We start from the raw sequence: 21,688 nt of genomic DNA, 5'->3' as shown, positions 1-21,688 counted from the left end.
CTGCTCTAGAGCAAGTGGGTTTGCAGCCTTTTTCTGTCCCTACTCCATCAGCAGCTCCAAACACCCTCCCGAATCTCACCTCTCTTCCCACGCGGGGAATCTCAAACTGAGCATCTCACCTGCAAATCACTGCTCTGGCAAAACCGGAAACAGCTGCAGAGGCCACCAGCCAGCCAGCATCATGGCTGAGATTATTCATATCAGGAATATCACTAGACCTGCCAGTCTACTTTAAGTCCTTGGAAGTGCTTTGGAGCGGATTTTCTGAATGATTTATGTTACATTCCAGAAATGCAAATTCTCCCTCATGCACTTAATAAACATCCCTGTGGTCACGTTTCTAGTTAACAGAGCCATCTCCCTTCCTGGGATTCCCTGCCTGGTTCCTTTGAGGGTAGGATGAAGGCTTCATGATATTCTCAATTCCCACATATTAGTAAGAAGTGAGTATTATTATTACTTTGTTACCATTGCAGTTCAGTCTGTCCTAATTCTAAACAACGTATGCAAACAGAGAACAGAAACCTGGAATTGAATTATAGGGTAGAAAGTTGGTGATGTCTCAAAGCTGGCTAAGGCAGAGATGGGTGGTGTAGCGGCCAAGGTTGCACTTCTGTGGTGTAGTGGAAAGAGCACTGGGTTGGGGTCCAGGAGTCTTTTAGAGTCCTGATTCTGCTGCTAGCTCTGTGTCCATAGCCAGTCGTTTAATCCCTGGGGACATCATGTTATGATCTGTAAAATGAGGGGACTGGCTTAGGTAATGAGAGAGACTTCACAGTGTTGAGGTTAAAGGCATAGGCTCTGAATGCCTGGGTTTGAATCTTGGGTCCACCACTTACCAGCTGTGCAACCTTGGGAAAGTTACTGAACCTCTCTGATCCAGAGGTTCCTCATTTTTAAAATGGAGATAATAATAATACATAGCTCAGGGGTTACCTGAGTTGAAATCTCAGTGCCAGCCCTCACTAGCTGTATGACCTGAAGTCCGCCAGCAGCCTGGTCAGGTATGAATGTCTCTCATACCTTTGCTACATCCAGGGACTTCCATAGGCAATTAGTTTCATCAAACAACACCACGTAGACATCAATCTGCCTCTGACTGCTCCTGAGACAGGACAGGTACTCTGAACCCAGGATTAACAAACACTAAAAACACTAACCTAGTATCTGTTCCCCTTCTTAGGAGACCCTATTTTCAAGTCTCTTTCTTTCTTCTTTTTTTCCCCCCGTAAGAAAACAAAACCAAAGAAATGGCTGGGAGATGAGGGAGAGCGAAATGGCGAACACAGCTCCTGGAGCTCCAGTCTGCAGGGACTGAATGGATGGCGGTGATAGGCACTGCTGGGTGTTGGTCATGGTGGCTGCAATGAGCTCTGTGGCATCTGAAAGGAAACGGTAAGTAGGCCACTGGCTATGAGGTCTGCAGCTCAGAAGAAGGTGAACTCTGAGTTGAGGATACAAGTCCAAGAATCATCTACTAAGCATAAATGCTCACTGAGGGCCTGGGCTCAGATAAGCTCTCGTGACGAGAGACCACACAGAGGGAACAGCAGGCCTACAGCCGAGACGGCCAAACTCTCCACATTCAGTGGCCAAGCGAAGATGGACAGATCTGCAAAGGGGGCAGAGGAGCAGCCACAGAGGTAGGGAGAAAACCAGGAGAGCGTGGGAGAGAAGCCAAGAAGGAGGGAAGAAGAAGCAAGAGAAAGCTTCATAAGCGATCACCCTCTGACCCAGGGCCCCGGGTCAGCCAAAGCCCTCCTGCCTTCTAGGACGCCCGGCCTGGCAGACGGTACCATACACCTGCGACCTTCCTCTGCAACAGCTGGGCCCAGTCCCAAGCCTGCCGATGCCACTTATACTGGCTATAAAGGGGAAATTTAATCAATCATTACACAAACCGAAATAGAGTGAATGAGAGTTGTTTCTTAGGATTCCATAAGAGAGAGCTACTAAGAGAAATGGCTGTCAAAGTGGATGAGAGAGAGAAAATAATAAGAGAGGAAGGGAGAAGTAACTTTTAAGTGTACAATGTTATACTCTGATTGCTTTGTGTGCATCGAAGGTCTCCCTCTATCTTAAAAAAAATTTTAATTGAAAAGTTTAGATGGTATATTGAGGGTTAACACAAAAAGATAATGTAGATCTTTAATCAGAAACATGGTCAAAGAACACATCCCCACATCTAAGAGACAGGCACATGAATGTACATTTTTGTGTTTGATGCTAAATTAAATGTTTAAGGCATATTACATATATATATATATACACATATATATGTGTGTGTGTGTGTATATATATATATATATATATATATATATATATATATGAATGATTCTCTGTACAAACCGACTTTTTTGATTTCCTAACCAATATTGGTCTCAGCTGTGACAATGAGGGAGTGGCCAGCATTGCCAAGCCCTTCAGTAAGACAAGGAATAGGAAACATCCATCCCGGAGTTTAGAGACAGCTGTGAGTGGAGAAACGTAGCTAAAGTCAGGCTGGGGACAAGTCAGCTGTCATCTGACGACCCTGCAGCCTGTTCTTCCCCAGCTATCATATTCTTTTCCACTTAGTGTTTTAGTGCTTTCTAACCTGCCTTCCTGAGAACCATGGTTTCCAAGGATTTTATAGCTAAAGGAGCCCTTAAAGACGATGATGACGATGATGATGGTTGTGACAATGATAGAAGTATTTCAGAAATAATACTAACAACAGTGATAACAATGATAGCTAACTTCCATTGAACATATATCTTATGCCAGACATTGTTTTATTTGCTTTACATGCATCCTCATTTAATTATCAAACCACCCTTGAGCTATGTATTATTATTATCTCCATTTTAAAAATGAGGAAACTCTGGATCAGAGAGGTTGAGTAACTTTCCCAACGTTGCACAGCTGGTAAGTGGTGGACCCAAGATTCAAACCCAGGCATTCAGAGCCTATTCCTTTAACCTTGACACTATGAAGTCTCCCTAATTGCCCAAGCCAGTCAGTCCCCTCATTTTACAGATCATAACTTGATGTCCCCTGGGATTAAGCAACTGGCCATAGACACACACCTAGCAGCAGAATCAGGACTCTGAAAGACCCCTGGACTACACATCATGCTCTTTTCACTGTACCACAGAACTGTAACGGGTGTGGCAGGCTCAGAACAAAAGGATTCCTAGAAACCAACGGGCACCGTCTCCTTGCTTCTGCACAACTGTGGCCTCCAGGGTGCTCCTTCCAAGGTTCTGCGTTTTGTTTCCGTTCCATCAAGAGTCAGCTGCTTGGATCAGTGTTTTCCTTGAAAGGCTGATCACAGCAAAGCCTTTCTTTGAAATGCAGCGTTTATTTCTTCAATGAATTTGGCAGTGTAATCACGATGGAAAAGAGAAGTACAGCATGGATGTGTGCACCATGTTCACAGGCAGGAAATCTACAATGCAGGAACCAGAAGAATAAGAAGGGCTACCTAGTGATTATAAATCACCATCAGAAACCAAACTTGCTTCATTTCAGGGTATGGCACACGAAAGTAAAGCAACTGTTTAAAAGCAAATCCAATATTAAAATTTAAATTTGCACAGTGATATTCAAAGACGTTTATAAAGCGGGCACTGACATAATTCAGGTGAGCAAAGGCAAATAACATGTTGCTGATCTTCTCCATGTCCCTGGACTCCTGCCCACAGCGCAGAGGGGCAGGCAGAGGACAAAGGTCAAGGCCAGGAGGTCACCAGGTGCCTTGGCGGACCTCTACAAAGAGTTTGAGCAATACCTGGTTTGAGCATCCCCTGGTATGGGGCGGGAGGTGCCACTGTAACGAGGTTTCCCCATTCACCTCTGTTCTCCTCGTGTCATTACTGTTAATGCTTTTCCAACAGCCCATGTTCATATATCTTTACGGGCTCAAGATTTGATAGGAATTCCCGAAGTGCCCTACGAAACGGTCTGACCAATTCACAGTCCAATCTATGCCTATTTCCCCACATTACGAATCCAATAGGTGGAAAATGATCTTGTTGTTTTATTCTGAATTTCTATAACTGGTAACGAGGTGAGACTCTTTTTATATACAATTATATATGTCATACTCTTCAGTTAAGATTCCTGCTGCCCATTTTCACATAACCCGGCTTATCTTTTTCTTACTGATTTGCAGTAAGATTTTTCTCTAAGATGGGTACTAGTCCTTTATCTGTTATGCATACGGGCATACCTCATTTTACTGTCCTTCACAGGTACTACATTTTTGACAAATTGAAGGTTTGTGGCAACCCTGCATGGCCACATGATGGTTAACACTTTTTTGACAATAAAGTTTTGTTTTGTTTTTTTTGCCACACCATGCAGCTTACGGGATCTTAGTTCCCCAACCAGGGACTGAACCCGGGCCCACGGCAGTGAAAACCCCCAGTCTTAACCACTGGACCACCAGGGAATTCCGAGCAATAAAGTATTTTTTAATTAAGGGATGTACACAGTGTCTAGATATAATGTTTCCGCACACTTAACAGACTATAGTATAAACATAATTTTTATATACACTGGGAAAACAAAATATTTCTGTGACTTGCTTTATTGTGATATTCACTTTATTGCAGCATCTGGAACTGAGCCCGCAGTACCTCTGAGATGTGCCTGTATTGCAATTTTGTTTGTCTTTTCCTGACATAAAAGTTTTAAAAGTGTACATGATCAAAACCTCTAAAACTTTAAGGCTTCTGGGTTACATAGCATCCTTTCTAAATGAAAGGATTGGGTTAATATCTTAAAACCCCATTTATAGTTGAAGGTGATGCCACTAACCCCTAAGATAAATGAGTGCCTAGAACTGGGTTTCCGCTACAGTGCTAGGCAGTGCTTGGCCCCCAGAACAGTCCTGTACACATGTGCTGAGGTCCAGGAATAGAGGGTGTGAGCAGGGCCAACAGCCCCGTAAGAGAATGAGTTAAATATCCAAGACCCTCTTTCTTCTGAAGCTACTGAGATGCCTTTCTTCTCCGCCCACTCAATCCTATTCAAATTTAGATTGCAGATTCCTCATGTTCATGCCTAGTAACATATTTTTCTCAACAATGCAAAACACACACACACTGTTGGAACTTTAGAGTTGGAAAAGACTCTCATTTTGCAAAAGGGGAAACTGAGGCTTCTCCCCCACTCCCACCCCCGGACCCACACTATTTGGGGACTGCTGGAGAGAGTCACAACACAGAGTCGTGGTCTCCAATACCAGCAGGACCGTCGTTGCCCATGTCCCTGTGACCCCCTTTCCTAACTGGCCGGGAGGAATTACACACCTGAACCACACCTCATGCACTCCTTGGCTCCAACCACTATTTCCTTCCTGACGATTCCATGTGGCCCACACTCCTAAGTCTCCGTCTCCTGAGCTCCAGACCCACATCTGCAGTGGGTCCAGAAAAATCTCTATCAGCAAATCCCACAAGGCATCAAAATTCAACATGTTCAAAACAAAGCCCGTTCATGTTCCCAGCACTTGCCCTGCCTCCTGCATTTTCTCATTTGGTTTACAGCATCACAGCCGAGGGTGACAGAGACCGAAATCTGAAACAACACAGATGCCTCCATCTACCTCTCGCTCCTCTCTACATCCAATCGGCCGCTGCATCCTATCAAGCCTCTCTTGAACTCTCCTTTATGAGGCCCCTCCTCTGCACCGCCGCCGCCTCAGCCTTCCTGATCTGCACGATGCCTCCAGGCTGCTCTCCATACACTGTCCACACCAACTACCTGAGTAAAAAAACACAGGCTGGCACACCTTCCCCCCACAAAAACCCCATGGCCCCAGCGCTCGGTCCAGTGGTCCTCACAGGGGATGGCTGTCTCTGCTCATCACCACTTTGGCTAAAGGCCAAGCAAGCTGGACAGCTACGGTGCACAGGGCCGCCCCACTAAGAACTGTCCTGATCCCCACACGTTTTTTGAAAATCCCACCGGATATTCTTTGTAGATGAAAAGCCTGGCTCTAATTACCAAAGCCTGGAATTTCACTTTGCTTTACCTATCAACAAAAATAAGTTTGCACGGTTTACTATACACTGAATCTTTTAGGCATGTACTCCTGTGTAAACCCAGGGAGATCAAGGGCCTATTTCTCAACACAGCTGCTGAGCACACCTGCATCACGATCACCTGAGGGCGGGGCGCGGGAGGCTTGCTTACGCGTGCAGACTCCCGGGCCATTTCCCGATCTACTGAGTCGGGTCTGCATCTGGACAACCAGGGCCATTTGCTTCCTTTGCTCCCTCACGTTTGAGAAGGACTGTGTGACAGGCTTCAGGAGCCATGTTCTGGAAAAGACCGTGGGCAAAGGGTGAGCTCGCCAGGAGATAGTTCCCAATGTATCAGTGATGCCTGCGTGGTGGCAGAAGTGGGAATCCACGCAGACCGACAAGATCCCAGCCTACCTTCTCTCCTCTCCCTGTCTGTCCCTGTCTGCCTAGAGAACCCCTATCATCTTTCACAGCTCTTTCCAGAAGAAGCTTCCTCAGCCTACCCCTCAGCCTTCCTCCAGACATCCCCGGAGCTCTCACAGTTTCTAAGCACCTCCCCCAGAGAGGCTGGAACTTTGTCTTGCCCGTTGAGTCCCCTCACAACTGGCCTCCTCTTTGCCTAGCTGATAACCAGAATTCAATAAATACTCAGCAAACGAATAAACAACTAACTAGGAGAGAACGAATACACAGTCAGTTACTGGGAAGGACAGATGGGTAAAGCAGCCTCTTCCTCTGCACCATGTCGCCTCCCCCAAGATCCCTGGTCCTCCAAAGAGGTGGCAAGACAGGCTGACACATGAGGGCTGGCAGCCAGCGAAGTCCCCGCTCCGGTACCCGGCCTCGTCTGGGCGAGTGATGGAGGCTCCAGGCGGGTGGTCGGGCACCAGTGGGGTTAAGGGAGCAGCTGCAGAAGCATTTGCAGAGCCACCCCGGTTTGTTCAGGTGGTGTGTGGTTGTGAGAAAAACTTGCTCTGTGATGATTTTCTGGAACTGTCGCTTGGAGGAATGATGTTATTTTTAGGGGGCAGGGGACACCAAGGACGTTTATTTGGCCAATGAACACAATGTGTTCGCCTGAGCTTTGCGTGTGGGTGTGAAAATCCTCACGCTAGAAACTGGGCGTTTTCAAACCCACAGGGAAGACGCTCCATAAACAGGTCAGGGGCGGGAAAATAAAAACCTCGGGATGACAAGCGCACACATTAACCCTGGAACCAGGCGAGGGGCCAGTGATGACAGGCAGGAAACTAGGAAGCTGGCCGTATGTAGAGCTGAGGAAAATTCTGAAGAAGGGACATTCTGCCCAGAAGTTTTATTAGGAGAGGACATTCACGCCAGGCATTTATGGTTCCCAAAGCCCAATCTATTAGCACTGGGGGAGAAGGTGTCCGCTATATTCAAAGGACCCGTGACACTGAAAATTCAGGGCCCAGAGAGGTCCACTCTCCTCTGAGCTCACTCCCCCAGCTCTCAGATAATCAACTAATAGAGTCCAAATAATCTAATCACGAAATAATAAATGCACATGGCAAAAACACAACGGATCTCCTACTCAACAGAATTAGACATCAGCTGTTCTGTCAAGATGATAATGAAACATCAGACAATCTGCGAGAATACCATGCCAAGAAGGAGAAAGACAAATTGGGCCCCTCCACTCCTCATGGAAATTAGAAGGTTCTAAACTAATCAATTAGCTCGACATCCCCACGCTCTCCACCCCATCTCCGCATTATCATTCCTCTCCATGAAATTTCCTGGGAATCCACTTACTATTCTGTGGTCGCAAATATCAAATGAAAATCAAGTTCTCTGCTGAACAGGAGAGAAACTTCCCATTGTAATGTAAGATGAACTGATTAAGGGCACTTAAGCTACGAACCGCTAATTCTCAAAACCTCCAAGTGGAGTGGAGGAAAGGTCAGGAAGGAGGGATGCAGCTTAGTTTTGATCACACAGAAAAATGGGCTCTGCCGCTCAGCAGGCTGCCTTATTAACAATTACAGTAACGAGGGCTGTGCGCTCTGTAGGTTAGAATGAAGACCCAATCTTTGGAGACCGAAGATAGAAAGAATACCCTTCCTTTCAGGAGATAAGTTACTCAGGGCTTTGAGGATATTCTAAAAGATGTGAGGTAGCTCAAAGAGAAGAATAGCTTGTCTTTCTCAGGCAAATTTCATTTTGCCCAACTGCTTACACATTGCAAAGGGATTGCAAACTCAGGTATATTTGGAATAAATTTATTACTAAATAAATTATATTTATTGACCAAACTCTTAAGAAAAAAAAAAAAGAATCTTTCTTTCAGTCTTAAAAGTTCTGGGGGCTTCCCTGGTGGCGCAGTGGTTGAGAGTCCGCCTGCCGATGCAGGCGACACGGGTTCGTGTCCCGGTCCGGGAAGATCCCACATGCCGCGGAGCGGGTGGGCCCGTGAGCCATGGCCGCTGAGCCTGCGCGTCCGGAGCCTGTGCTCCACAACGGGAGAGGCCACAACAGTGAGAGGCCTGCGTACCGCAAAAAAAAAAAAAAAAAAAAACAATTCTGGGAAACTCCCTAAGAGCTTCTGTTTATGTGGATTATATCTAGTGAAATTTATTATATTAGAAAATTTTAAACTAAGATTTTTTTTTTTTTTTGCGGTACGCGGGCCTCTCACTGTTGGCTCCGCGGCCATGGCTCACGGGCCCAGCCGCTCCGCGGCATGTGGGATCTTCCCGGACCGGGGCACGAACCCGTGTCCCCTGCATCGGCAGGCGGACTCTCAACCACTGCGCCACTAGGGAAGCCCTAAACTACGATTTTTTTAAACAATAATATCCAAGCACATGTTAATTAGCGATGATGCTAATTATTTCATGTAGCCTCTAGAATATTCTACCGTGGACTCGTGACAGAATAAAAGTGACATGACAGAATAAGAGCGAAAAAAGGCAAATAAAGATCTCACTATTATTTTGTCCTTAAGAACTCCCAGGGGTTTCCAGACCACACTCTGAGAACTGCTGGCCTCTGGCTGACACAGAGATGTCAACTGTTTCAAGAATCATTTCTGTCGTAAAATCTAAACGTTCCTTGTGTCCAGCACGTCCATAAAAAGTTTACAGAATGACGGATGCCAGCTCTAGGAGAACTTCAACAAGTAAATGTGCAACTTTCTGTGACAAGAAAACTGGCTGTTTAAAATTTTATAGTTCAGCACATGTGTTTTATGGCCTCTGCTGGTACAGATGACTTACTGCTTCTACACAGGCTGTGCAATGTCTCCACTAAGGGACAGGCCTGCCTGGGTAAATGAAGTCCCTTCAACAAATAGCACATTCAGGCCAGTCACTCCCCAGAGGCAGGTTCCCTTAGTGGTTAGGAGTGCAGCCTCTACAGTGAGATCTCCTGGGTTCAAATCCTGGCTTGGACACTTGCTGGGTGGCATTGGGTGAGTTATTTAATCTCTTGGTGCATTTGCCTCCCCAAGCACAAAAAAGGACAGCAACAGTATCTGTGTGTCAGGATCTTTATAGAAATCAAAAGGGTTAGCTACCTAAGACATAGTAAGTACACACCAAACACCAGTTATTAGTAAACCTTCTTTGACAATATACAAGGTACCCCAAAAGTCTCAAGGCAGTTTTAAGCTCAAACTTCAGAAGTATAAGCATTACAAACTTACCAAAGAAGTTACTGAATTCTATGAATTTTAACTAATAAAATTCTCATTTTTTGTTTCAGTTCCTCTGATTGAAAATGGTAAATGCTACGTGAAGCAAAAATTAAACTACGACTCATCATAGGATAGGGAATAAGATGAATACATAAATTATTCCTACCAAAGGAAGATTTTTTGCCATCAAGACATATTAATTCAATAGACATTTACTGAGCACCTGCTACGTGCCAGGCTTGTACTAGGTGCCAGGGAGATAAAAAGAAACCAGACGAGGTGTCTGGCCAATGGGGACTTTTACTTACACAGTCTAGTGGGCAGGGATGGAAACAGATCCACAGAGCACCTGTCTGCTGTACTATTAGGGTCCAGTTAGGCTCAGGGTGGGTCCTGGGGCCTCAGGTAGTAGAGCCTTTAGCCCAGGTGAGGGCAGAGGAAAGGAGAGAGTACTGTTCTTGCTGACATTTGGAAAACGTCTTTCTACCAGAGAAGTCAATTTTTCCTCTCAATTGTCATTAATTCTGTTCATCCGCAAGAAGCCCATCTATCTACAGCTTTCCTATTGCACCAGCTCTTCAATACGGATCTTTATTGAGCTTTTCCGTCTTTGTAAATCGTAAATTGCCCTTTCAATATTCATAATGACAAGTATCTCAACCCATTCTATTTACATATCATAGTAACAGCCTTTTATTTAGATGTCAAATTCCAGCAACTAAAAACTCAGAGGCGTACAAAACAAACCCAAAGCACAAAGAAGCCAAAAGAATTCTCAAAACCATGGCAACTTTCCATAAACTTTAGTCCCTTTTGAAGAGTGTCTCAGGCTACAGTTACTTTTATTTTACACACAGAGAGAGTTTGTTCATCTTTTTTTTTCCTAGCAGATTGCAAGTACAAAAATCTGCAGAGTAAATTGAAAATATAATGCTCGGCTTCATGGATTCTGTAAAGTTATAAACCAGTACACCTCGATTTTTACTGAATGAACAGAACCAAAAAGGACTGAGTAATGCCCAAAAAGTATTTCAGACATCTAAACTCTTACACGAAGAGTCTTTTGCCCTAGTGAAAGACCATTTTTCATTTCCCATATGTCAAAAGACTGAAAACTCAAACTCAAATCTACACTCAAAATTTTCTTAAAAATTCTAGTTTTTCTAGAATTCACTTGCCTGACTAGCTATCACTTCTATCTATAATGACCTAGTCAGTATCATGATATAGAAGAAAGATGAAAAAGAACATATTATTACAGAAATGTTGACCACTATTATTTGTTTAAATGCTAGAAAAAAGTAAACTCTAATATTTATATACATTCAGTTCATCTCTTTTTTTTCCTATAACTTTGAGCTATTTGACATTTGCAGACTAAAACAGAAAACTAAGAAAATTAAATGTGATGTTTTCTTCTCAGATAACTAAAACCAAGAGGTCTTTAAAAGCTTGAATTTTCCACATGATTGGCTGATTTCAACATTGTATGTGGACATAGCTTTGGTTTGAATTTTTCTGAGTTTTAGTGGTGATCTATATCTACACGAATATTACCTACAATCAGATAATGTAGTACAGTATGTAACATATACACTGCAGAAGAAGTAAATCACATGGAATTTTCTGGCCCTGTAAAACACCGAAATTGTCTCAATTTCTCTTTTGCATTATTTTCTTCTGTTGTGTGTTATTTTGATATTTGTACGTTTATTGGAGGCTGGTGGTGAGTTGCACGTGGGGAGGTTTATAGTAACTGTATTTGGTTTTCATTTTGGGAGACTCCCCCTCTCCTCCCTTCTCCTTCCCCCAAGGCCCATCAAGTTATAAATAAACTCACACCCACAGGGAAGACCTCAGGAAGCCCAGGTGGACATTTCATCTGAATGTACTGAGCCCAGTTTTGTCTGAACAGCCCTCTGAACTCTTTGGACCACATCTGGGCAAGCAAAGTGAGGCAGGGAATGGAACACTCGGATCGATGGTGTCAATCACCAACACCATCAGCCAAGACCCAAGCTGCACATTTCAGTCAAAGGCTGGGTGGTGAATATTTCATTTTAACTGACATTTTCCTCCCAGTTTTCTCTTTTTTTTTGACTTAGGTAGAAGTATCATATCAGAGGCCTGTTATGCAAATGAGAGACGTGAACAGACATCACGTGAGCCTCATTTTCCAAGTCAAAATTCAGGAGGAAAGGTCTGAAACCAGGAAGAATCTTCTAGAACCAGATGACTTCAGAATATCTGAGACAGGTGGCCTCCACGGCTGTGACATGGCCCACTCCCTCCCACCTCCAACCCCCCCGCAAAGAATTTTACCCTTCATAAGGCAGCCCCTACCCTTGAACGACCAGACTTCCTCAACAAAATGATAGGCAAAGCAGGCTCAGCCCCAATATAAAATGAAGCCGGGCTTCCCAGGTGGCGCAGTGGTTGAGAGTCCGCCTGCCAATTCAGGGGACACGGGTTCGTGCCCCGGTCCGGGAAGATCCCACGTGCCGCGGAGTGGCTGGGCCCGTGAGCCATGGCCGCTGAGCCTGCGTGTCCGGAGCCTGTGCTCCGCAACGGGAGAGGCCACAACAGTGAGAGGCCCACGTACCGCAAAAAAAAAAAAAAAAAAAAATGAAGCCATCTCAGAAGACACCAGTCATTCTGGAAAGGGAGATATATAAAGGCCCACGGAGGCTCCCGAGGCAGCCCAGCTGCTGTGACAACAGGGGCCAGCACCAGGCATAGGAAGGATGGAGAAAAATGTCCGTGACCCAACAGCAAAACCACAACACAGACCCCACTGGGCAAAGATTAGGTAGCAGCTAACAAACCGAAGGTCATTTTCCTTTGACCATCTTTGACAAGGCCTAATCTCTGCTACATTCAAATACAGACGTTCTGGTAGGGAGTCAAAGAAAAAACCTCTTATAAAGCGGGGCCAATCTCCTCACATAGACTCGAAGGCCGTTTGCCTTGGAAGCAAATATTTCTTTAAAATTCTTACATGAATTATCAGCAATAGTCAAACGTCAAAATACCCCATATTCTCATTTTTAATTTAAAAATATACATATACATGCACACACGTATATAAACACATACACGTATATGTATGTATTTCTCATTAGGAAAGCCAAGCTAAATACTGGGGTTTGTCAGTAGTAATCTAACACGCTGTAACCCAAGGGCCAGGCCACAGACAATAGCAGACGCTTCAAGAGAAAGAATAGAGCCCTTTCAGCCAATTATGCAATTACACACTAGGACCATGTTTACATTATCAAAGGAGGCAGGCCCAATTGCCTAGCTACTTCAAATTAATAAGCCCATTTCCCTCCATTATCTGGAAGGCAGGGTCTAAATAATCTGAGTAATTACCTCAATTTACTCAGATGGTATAGATTTGGCCGGTGACTCCAGAACGCCCCCGCCATCAGCAAACATCAAAACGCGCAACAGTAAATTCGCATCAGCTTCGTTTGTAAGCAGCGTAAGCAAATTCTTCTCCATTACCTGGCAGATTAAAATGTGTTATATTCTTAATCATCCAGGCTTGGAGTTTTTTGTTTTTGTTTTTTCTGATAAGAACTCACAGGATCATAGAATTTTAGAGCTAAAAAGTAGCACCCGGGGCCCAAGCTCTAAAAGCCAGCTGCCACCAACAGTCCAACCAGAACTCCAGCTTACCGGGAAGGCTAGGGAAGGAGTTCCAAAGCCTAAATGCTTGGGTTCAAATCCTGCCTCTACCACTCACTAGCTGCAAGGTGACCTTAGCAAGGACTTACCTCTCTGAGCTTGAGAGTTTTCACCTGTACAAAGGTGGTAATGATGGCCCCTATCTTAGACAGGTGGTTCAAGAACTAAAGAAGATGATGCCTGTAATGCACTTAGTACAGTTCTAGACACATATTACCTTTCTAAGCAATTACTATTATTATTACAGCATCATCACCTGGAATGGGCTCAATGGTAGCCCCCAAAAGAGATGTCCACCACCTAGTCCCCAGGACCTGTAAATATTACCTTAGATGGCAAAAGAGGCGATTAAGTTAAGGACTCTGACAGGAGGAGTTTATTTTTCCTGGATGGTCCAGGTGGACCTTAAATGCCATCACGTGCAACCTTAGAAAAGGAGGCAGAGGGAGTTTCAAGACAGATACACAGAAAAAGACACAGACACAGAGAAGATGGCAACGTGAAGACAGAGCCCGGAGAGGTACAGCTACAGGCCAAGGGTTGCCGTCAGCCCCCAGAAGCTGAACGTAGTATGAAACAGATGTCCCCCCCCCCCCAACCAGAGACTCCAGAGGGAGTATGGCCCTGCTCCACCTTGATTTCAGACTTCCGGCCTCTAGAACTGTGAGAGAATAAATTTCTGTTGATTTCAGCCTCCATGTTTGGGGTAGTTTGTTACAGCAGCCTTAGGAACCCAATACAGCACCTTAATGGATACAGCTCTCACTTGACCTTACACGTGCCTTGAGGACGTTAACTGTGACAACGATAAGGCCAAAGGTAAGGGTGCCTGGAAATGGGAGGTGCCAAGGGCTGCTGTTACAGGTTGAGCTTGACAAAAGCAGAGAGCGGGAAAATGCAAGGGACTGTGAGTAGACGGGTTCGGTTGGAGGAGGAGAGGGGTCAGGGAGGTAAAGACATAAGCCTGAGGCTGGCGTCTCATCCTCTGATGGGTCTCACCCACCATTAACAGAAACCTAAAATGGCAGGGTGTTGTGTGTTTCTAATAACATCTTTATCCATTCAGCACTCTATTTTTTTTTCTTTATATTTATTATGCTTGGAGTTTGCACAGGTTCTTGAATCTGCGGGTTGATATCTCTCACAAGTTTGGGGAAATTCTTAGCCATGAGCTCTTCAAATACTGCTTCTGTCCCATTCTGTCCTTGCCTTCTCCTTCTGAGACTCCAATTATACATATCTTAGATTGTTTTCATTGTGGCCCACTTGTCTCTCAAGTTCTTTTCTGTATGCTCCATTTTTAACTCCCTGTACTTCAGTCTGAATAACTTCCAATTTACTCTTTGTCTTCGGCCATATGTGATCTTCTGTTCTTAAGTTCAGATATTTTTGCCAGGAATAGATTCTTTATAGATTTGACTGATTCTTTGATTCCATTTGATTCTTTATCAATTCCAATTCTCTGATGAAATTTTCCATCTTTTCATCTGATTTCTCCACTAAAAAGGTTTTTATATAATTTTATTTATTTTTTAAACTTGATTGATTTCTGGCTGCATTGGGTCTTCATTGCTACGTGAGGGCTTTCTCTAGTTGCTGTGAGTGGGGGCTACTCTTCGTTGCGGTGCATGGGCTTCTCATTGTGGTGGCTTCTCTTGTTGCAGAGCACGGGCTCTAGGCGCATGGGTTTCAGTAGTTGCACTGCACGGGCTCAGTAGTCGTGGTGCGTGGGCTCAGTAGTTGTGGTGCACGGGCTCAGTAGTTGTGGTGCGCAGCCTCAGTAGTTGTAGCACACGGGTTTAGTTGCTCCACGGCACGTGAGATCTTTCCAGACCAGGGCTCGCACCCGTGTCCCCTGCATTGGCAGGTGGATTCTTAACCACTGCACCACCAGGGAAGTCCCCAAATTTTTTTTTCTTGAACATATCAATCATAGTTATTTAAATTTTTTTTTAATTCTGGATCACCTATGATGAGTCTGTTTCTATTATCTGCTTCTCTCTTGGCTTTTTCAGTGACAATGGCATGACTAATAACTTCTGCTTACTATCAGACATCACGTATAAAAAAATTAAAGAGCCTTCTGATGAATCTTCCTCAGGGGATGGCTCTCCCTTTCTTCCGCTAGGCAGACGGAGCTGGGGTGGGGTGGGGCTGATCCCTTGAACCAGTGAGGGGCTGGTTTACCTCTCTCCCTAGGACTTGGCTCTCAGCTGAGGGTCTCGTGTGTTCACTGTGCCCTCACTCCTCCCAACCTCTCCAAACCAGTCCTGAACTCTAATCTTTATCTTCTCAGCACCAAGACTCAGCACCCTTCCCCCACCTCCACCAGGTCCTCATTGTTTCAACACCTCTCAGATGCCTTTAAACACAATGATTTTTTTTTTTTTTTTTTGCAGTACGCAGGCCTCTCACTCTTGTGGCCTCTCCCACTGCGGAGCACAGGCTCCGGACGCGAAGGCTCAGCGGCCATGACTCACGGGCCCAGCCGCTCCGCGGCATGTGGGATCTTCCCGGACTGGGGCACGAACCCGTGTCCCCTGCAGCGGCAGGCGGACTCTCAACCACTGCGCCACCAGGGAAGCCCCACAATGATTTTTTAAAATACATTTTATATGGCTTTTCTTGTTGTTCTTGGGATCATTAGTTTGCCTCAAACTACTCAATCTTACCCAGAAACAGAAATCCCTCCTTTAAATTTTTCAAGGTGCTTTCATTATATTTAATCTTCCCCCTTGTAAACCTATAAGAAAAAATAGAGCAACGTTCATTCCTCTAATCTTTGAAACCAGAGGTTGGCAAACTATGGCCCACAGGCCAAGTCCAGCCCATTGCCAGGTTTTGGGCATTTTTATTGGAACACTGCCACACCTATCGTCGACATATTGTGTAGGGCTGCTTTTGCATTCTGTAACTCTACAAGGGCAGAGTTGAACAGCTGTGAGAGAGACCATATTGCCCTCAAAACCCAAAATATTTAGTATCTTTTCCTTTCCAGAAAAAGTTTGCCAGCCTGTTTTATATGGGTTCAGGAAACTGGAGCTCAGTTTAGTGACTTACCAGTCAACTTTAAGAGAAGATTGCATCCATCCATCCCCTGGTTTTTAGTCCAGCTGCCTCCCCATTTTTCTAAGTTGCTTCCTATCACAATGATTTATTATAATCATTTTTAAAGATTAACACAAGAAGGAGAGAGGGATGATTTTAAACCAGACAGTCCCAATATGGAAAAAGGAGTCCCAGCAAACGCAATGAAAGGCCCTTTTATCTTTGGAAGATTCAGGGAATTTCAGCAGTCACCTTAGAAATCTGCTGAAACAAATAAAAGAAGGCAAGTAGTCAAGGATGCCACTCTGAGGTAAGAAAGTCTTAATATTTCACAGGACTTTTTTATTGTGTTGTTCACAAAATAAACATATAAGGCAGAACAATGAAAAGAATCCCTTACGAATGTGTTCAGTTTTTATCCATTTGATTGCTGAAAGCTTTCATCAAGGCAGTTCCTGAGCCAGGGGGAAAAATGTGCCCAGCAGAAGATGGCAACTAAGAAGGACAAGGACACACACACACACACACACACAGAGTGTGTGATTAAACAAAACAAAACAGAAAAAAGTCTGATACAGTTCCAAACTTAATAATGACTTAAAAGAAAGGCCATCTTCCTTTTCCCCTGCTCTGCTTAATACAAATACAAGGTAATTTGCTTCTTTTTAATAAAACTGTACAATCTAATGAGTGGTGCAACTTAGCACCCCATGTCAATTATGGATGCTAAAAATTTCAGAATCATAGGATCGCCAAAATTATCTCACACACATATACACACGTACACACACACACACATACACACACACCTATACATACACACACACACCTACACATACATACACCTACACACATACACATAAACACCTACACATACACACATCTACATACATACACACACGTACACACCTACACGTACACACACCTACATACATGCACACCCATACACACCTACACATACACACATCTACACACATACGCACACACGCACATACCTGTCGGGGGCAGCTAGCCTTTTTTGTTTCACCGCATCTTATGCAGAAGGCTGATCTGAGCGTGTCTGCCTCTTGCCAACTAGAGAGCCCCATTTTCCCAGGAAAAATGCACTTATGCTGGAGAGTGCAAAGTAAGGTGTAAGAGAGGAAAAAGATTAATCTATAAAAGTAATGGAATCACGTCCTTATAAAGAAACACGAACTCCTCTAAGATGTGAGGAAAGCAGAGTCGGGAGAAAGGAAGGGCCCTCAAGGCCACCCTGACAGGATCCCAAAGTTGGTTCTCCCAGTGCTTAGAATGTTCTGGAGACAGAAAGGCAAAAGCGGAACTTAGCTCGCGTGTCCATGGGTGAGCCCAGCATTCCGTGACACTCACGCTCAGAATTCTTCAGTGGCTCCCCTACGCCCAGTTCTGGAGCCCCAGCCCCTGAGCACAGCACACACGGGGCTCCACATTCCTGTGTCTCTCCCCAAACTTACTTTCCAGCCTCTCTGCCTCGTCTGTTCTGCTCTTGCAGCGAGGAACCCCTTCAAAGCACATCACCCCGCCATCCGAACCAGCAAAGGAATAAAGCTCTACTCGAGGGCCACATTCTTACTTCAGAATTTGTCATGACAAAAGTTAGAGTATTTCACTCTATTTTAAAGATGTACTATCTATAAAAATCTCTAGAGTCAATTACTTATGATAGTAAAAGTACCGCCAAAATGACTGAATCACAAAGCTTGTAGAGACCCCTGACGGCATCGACTCTCATTTTCCCCACTGGTGGTTCAGAAAGAATGTAGTGGATTCTTCCTTTCTGTTCACTGATCATCACCATCAAGAAGGCAGTTTCTAGGGGACCAGCCGTCCCCTCCTCTCCTTCTGAGCTGGACCTCAAGCCCATTCCTGATTTTCAAATAAAATACCAACCACCTTCAGAACCCAGGAGGATGAGAGCTGTTCACAGCAAACAGAGCAGGGACTGACCCACAGGAAAGCGCTGTAAAGCATCTCGCCCCTCAGCCCTCTCCCTGCCCGCACGTCAGCAACACTTTGGGGCCAGAGGCTGGGAGAAGCAGGCTCACTCTTACCAACCCCCAATTAATTCTTCAGCAAACCTTTTCCATTCATGATCGTCATCATTTCTTCATAAATCAAGCCCGCCAGACTTACAGACTGGAACATTCAGGAAGTGCTTACTTGAAACACAGAAACATCAATATGGAGACTCCAGCCCCCGGAATGGTAATGGGGTGAGATGTACTTTATGCCACAGTGGGTGATGCCTCAGCACACTTTTCGCTTTCTAGAGACTCTGTCAGCTGAATGTATGTGGCTCATACCTCATTCTCTTTCAGGAGACAAGCTTTTTATCTTTTTCATTGGGAAACTTATCTTCAGGATTTTCCAAATCCTCGCTGTTGTTAATTTCTGATGTATGGAGTTCTCATGGACAAGCAGGGCTCCTTTAGATGCTGTCTGTCTACACCCCACGGCTGTTGAATGTATTCCCCACGCCCCGTCACAGTGTTTTCTTTTCCAATCCACAGAAACCTTTTCAGATGTTTTTTTGTATCTTTACTATCTTTCGATTAGATGCTCAATGCCAGGGTCAGCCCAAGTAGAGTGATGGGGCGGAGAAAAAGGCTGAAGCATTGCTTCAAGTACAACCCAGCATTTGAGGTTTAAAAACAAAACAAAACTTGACTCACAAAAAAGATAAGGCTAAAATAAGATCTCGGATTCAAAATGGTAAGGAAATTGCGACTAGCTGAAGCCAATTCCAGCTGAGCCAATTTTCACCAATCGTCAAAGATGACTTAAAAGAGGCCCCGAAGCCCCAGTACAATGGAGCAGTTATATCTTTATAACGGAGACAGAAAATGCCACATAATCAGACGCAGCCAGAAAAGGGTACACGTGCTTCCCTTTCCTGTGGCTGACCTGCGAGGCCGGCGTGCAGCCATTTCTCCCCTGGCAGGAGGCCGGCCCATCCTCCCACCCCGCAGCCTGCCTGAAGCACATCCAACGGCAGGCCGCTGGGGGGGGGGGGGTTCCTTTGGCAACAGGCCCCCGCAGAATCCTTGAGTTCCTTGCCTACTCCAGGTCCAAGTAAGTAAAAGATTAATAGGGTCCCTACCCACCAGCTACCCGCCCAGCTACATGTTAAAAAAAACCATCTGTTTAGCAAAGCGGCCGAGGGCACAGCTTCTAGAGCTGGGTACCTGAGTTCAAATCCCAGCTGTGCTACTCTCTAGCAGTTTTCTCATCTGTAAAATGGGTATAACCACAGTACAAGGCTGATGGAGTGTTATGAGGCTTAAACGAGCTAATATAGGCAAGGGGTTCCAATCAGTGCCTGGCCTGTAGTAAATGCCATCCAAGCGGGCGGTCGCTGTTGTGATGTTGTTGTTAAGACTCCACGACAGTATCATTATTACTAAGCATTTCACAATAGCAGGGGCTGCCAGCAGCAGCCAGTCGCGAGGCTGTTACACTTATCCAAGCGGGACAAACACCGGGCACTGGGCATAGGAAGAGCGAAACGAGCCAACGCTGAGAGGCCCTGCAAAGGCACATCTACAGCCTTCGACACGAGCCCAGCCCAGGGACTGAGGGATGGAAGCGTGCCTCCAGGGAGAGTGGGGGATCGGGGTCCATGGAGGGGAGCTCAGGGCAGACCCCTGAGTCTGAGACCACCCCCCCCAAGACTTCCAACGAGGATGGCCTTGGGCCTGGCAGGTGCTTGCTCACCTTGAACATGAAGCTTTTCCTTCTTCCCCCCTCTCACATCACCAATGCGTGGACTGCAGAGTCAAGGCCAGCCCCATGGGGAGAAGGGATGATGAATCACAGAAAATACACCCCAAGGACTCTTTCTGTCAACACAGAGACAATTCCTGAAGGTCTACTCTGTACCAGGCCCTCCAGATACGGCATCTCATTTCCCCCTGACAGTGACCCCATGTTGCTGTGCGCTCAGAGAGGTGAGCTAACCTGCTCGAGATCATGGGGCTAGCAAGCAGCAGAGTGAAATATGAACCTGGATCCATCAGAGACCCTAAAACACACCTTGTCCACCACACACCACAGTGCCTGCCCTCCACGAATGATCGGTTTATCAGAATCAACAGGAGGGCCTCTGGTACCTTTCCGATGGCACTGAAGTAGGAAACTTCAGTGGACAACTGCTAAGCCAATCCTCATGAGGAGAGAAGTAGATGGGAGGTGACAGAAAAGAAGAAAGACGACCAGGCTACAGACCCAAGAACTTGTATTCAGTCATTATTAACAAGCTTGGAGATGGAACCCCTCAGTGCTTTCATCTGTCCATCTTAAAATGGGGATGTTGGGCTTCCCCGGTGGCGCAGTGGTTGGGAGTCCGCCTGCCGATGCAGGGGACAAGGGTTCGTGCCCCGGTCCGGAAGATCCCACATGCCGCGGAGCGGCTGGGCCCGTGAGCCATGGCCGCTGAGCCTGCGCTCCACAGTGGGAGAGGCCACAACAGTGGGAGGCCCGCCTACCACAAAAAAGAAAAAAAATATCCAATTAAAATGGGGATGTTGACATTTGACCTTCCAGCTCCTCTTCTGTTTGACTGAGGAAGCTCCTATCAGATTGACTCTCCTGCAGATGACAACCAAAAGCACTGGATAAAACCCCAAAACCAAAAAACCCCATCTGAGGGCACTGGAGAGTGAGCTAAGGCAGGTAGGTACTGAAGGGGAGTCGGTATTTGGAAGAAAGGTAGTGCACCAAGTTTTTGTTACTTATGGCTCTTAGCCCAAGGTCAAGTCCTGGTCTATACCACAGGGGCAACTAAAACTCAGGAACCCACAGTCTTACTGGCTCGGAGAAACAGAAGACAGAATCCAGGGGTACTTCTGCTGCTGGAATATGAAGGGGGAATGCCAGAAAAGACAGAGCCAAACAGAAGAAGTCTCAAATTCTGAGCATAAACTGTGTCCATGTCTCTGGCTGACCCCTGGACCACGCACATATCAGGTACTCTCCAACCAGCCCAATTAAGGCTGAAAGAACAAACTGAGACTTGAAGCCACCACCCAAGAAACAGAGTTCACAGTTGAAGTCCAATCAAGTAAACTGCCTGCTAAAACAAACAAACAGAAAAATCAATACTCATCAGACGAATATAACAGCATCTAGAGTCTCCATGACATAACAGTTACAATGTCCAGGACACAATCCACAGTTATTTCAAAATCAATTGAGTACGTGCCTCATGCTCAAGAAAGAAGACCATCAATGAAAACTGATCCCATACTGACCTGGAAGT

The 21,688-nt window shown here is 45.4% G+C and overlaps 1 protein-coding gene across 1 annotated transcript in view; it reads right to left on the bottom strand.

The window, feature by feature from the left end:
* RFTN1 (raftlin, lipid raft linker 1) overlaps positions 1-21,688 on the bottom strand; it is a 205,404-nt gene that overhangs the window by 140,347 nt on the left and 43,369 nt on the right. The window lies entirely within an intron of this gene.

Source organism: Lagenorhynchus albirostris, chromosome 5 (genome assembly GCF_949774975.1).
Source record: "Lagenorhynchus albirostris chromosome 5, mLagAlb1.1, whole genome shotgun sequence".
Taxonomy (NCBI): domain Eukaryota; kingdom Metazoa; phylum Chordata; class Mammalia; order Artiodactyla; family Delphinidae; genus Lagenorhynchus; species Lagenorhynchus albirostris.
The sequence above is the reverse complement of the archived record's forward strand: the minus strand, read 5'-3'. Positions and strand labels throughout refer to the sequence as shown.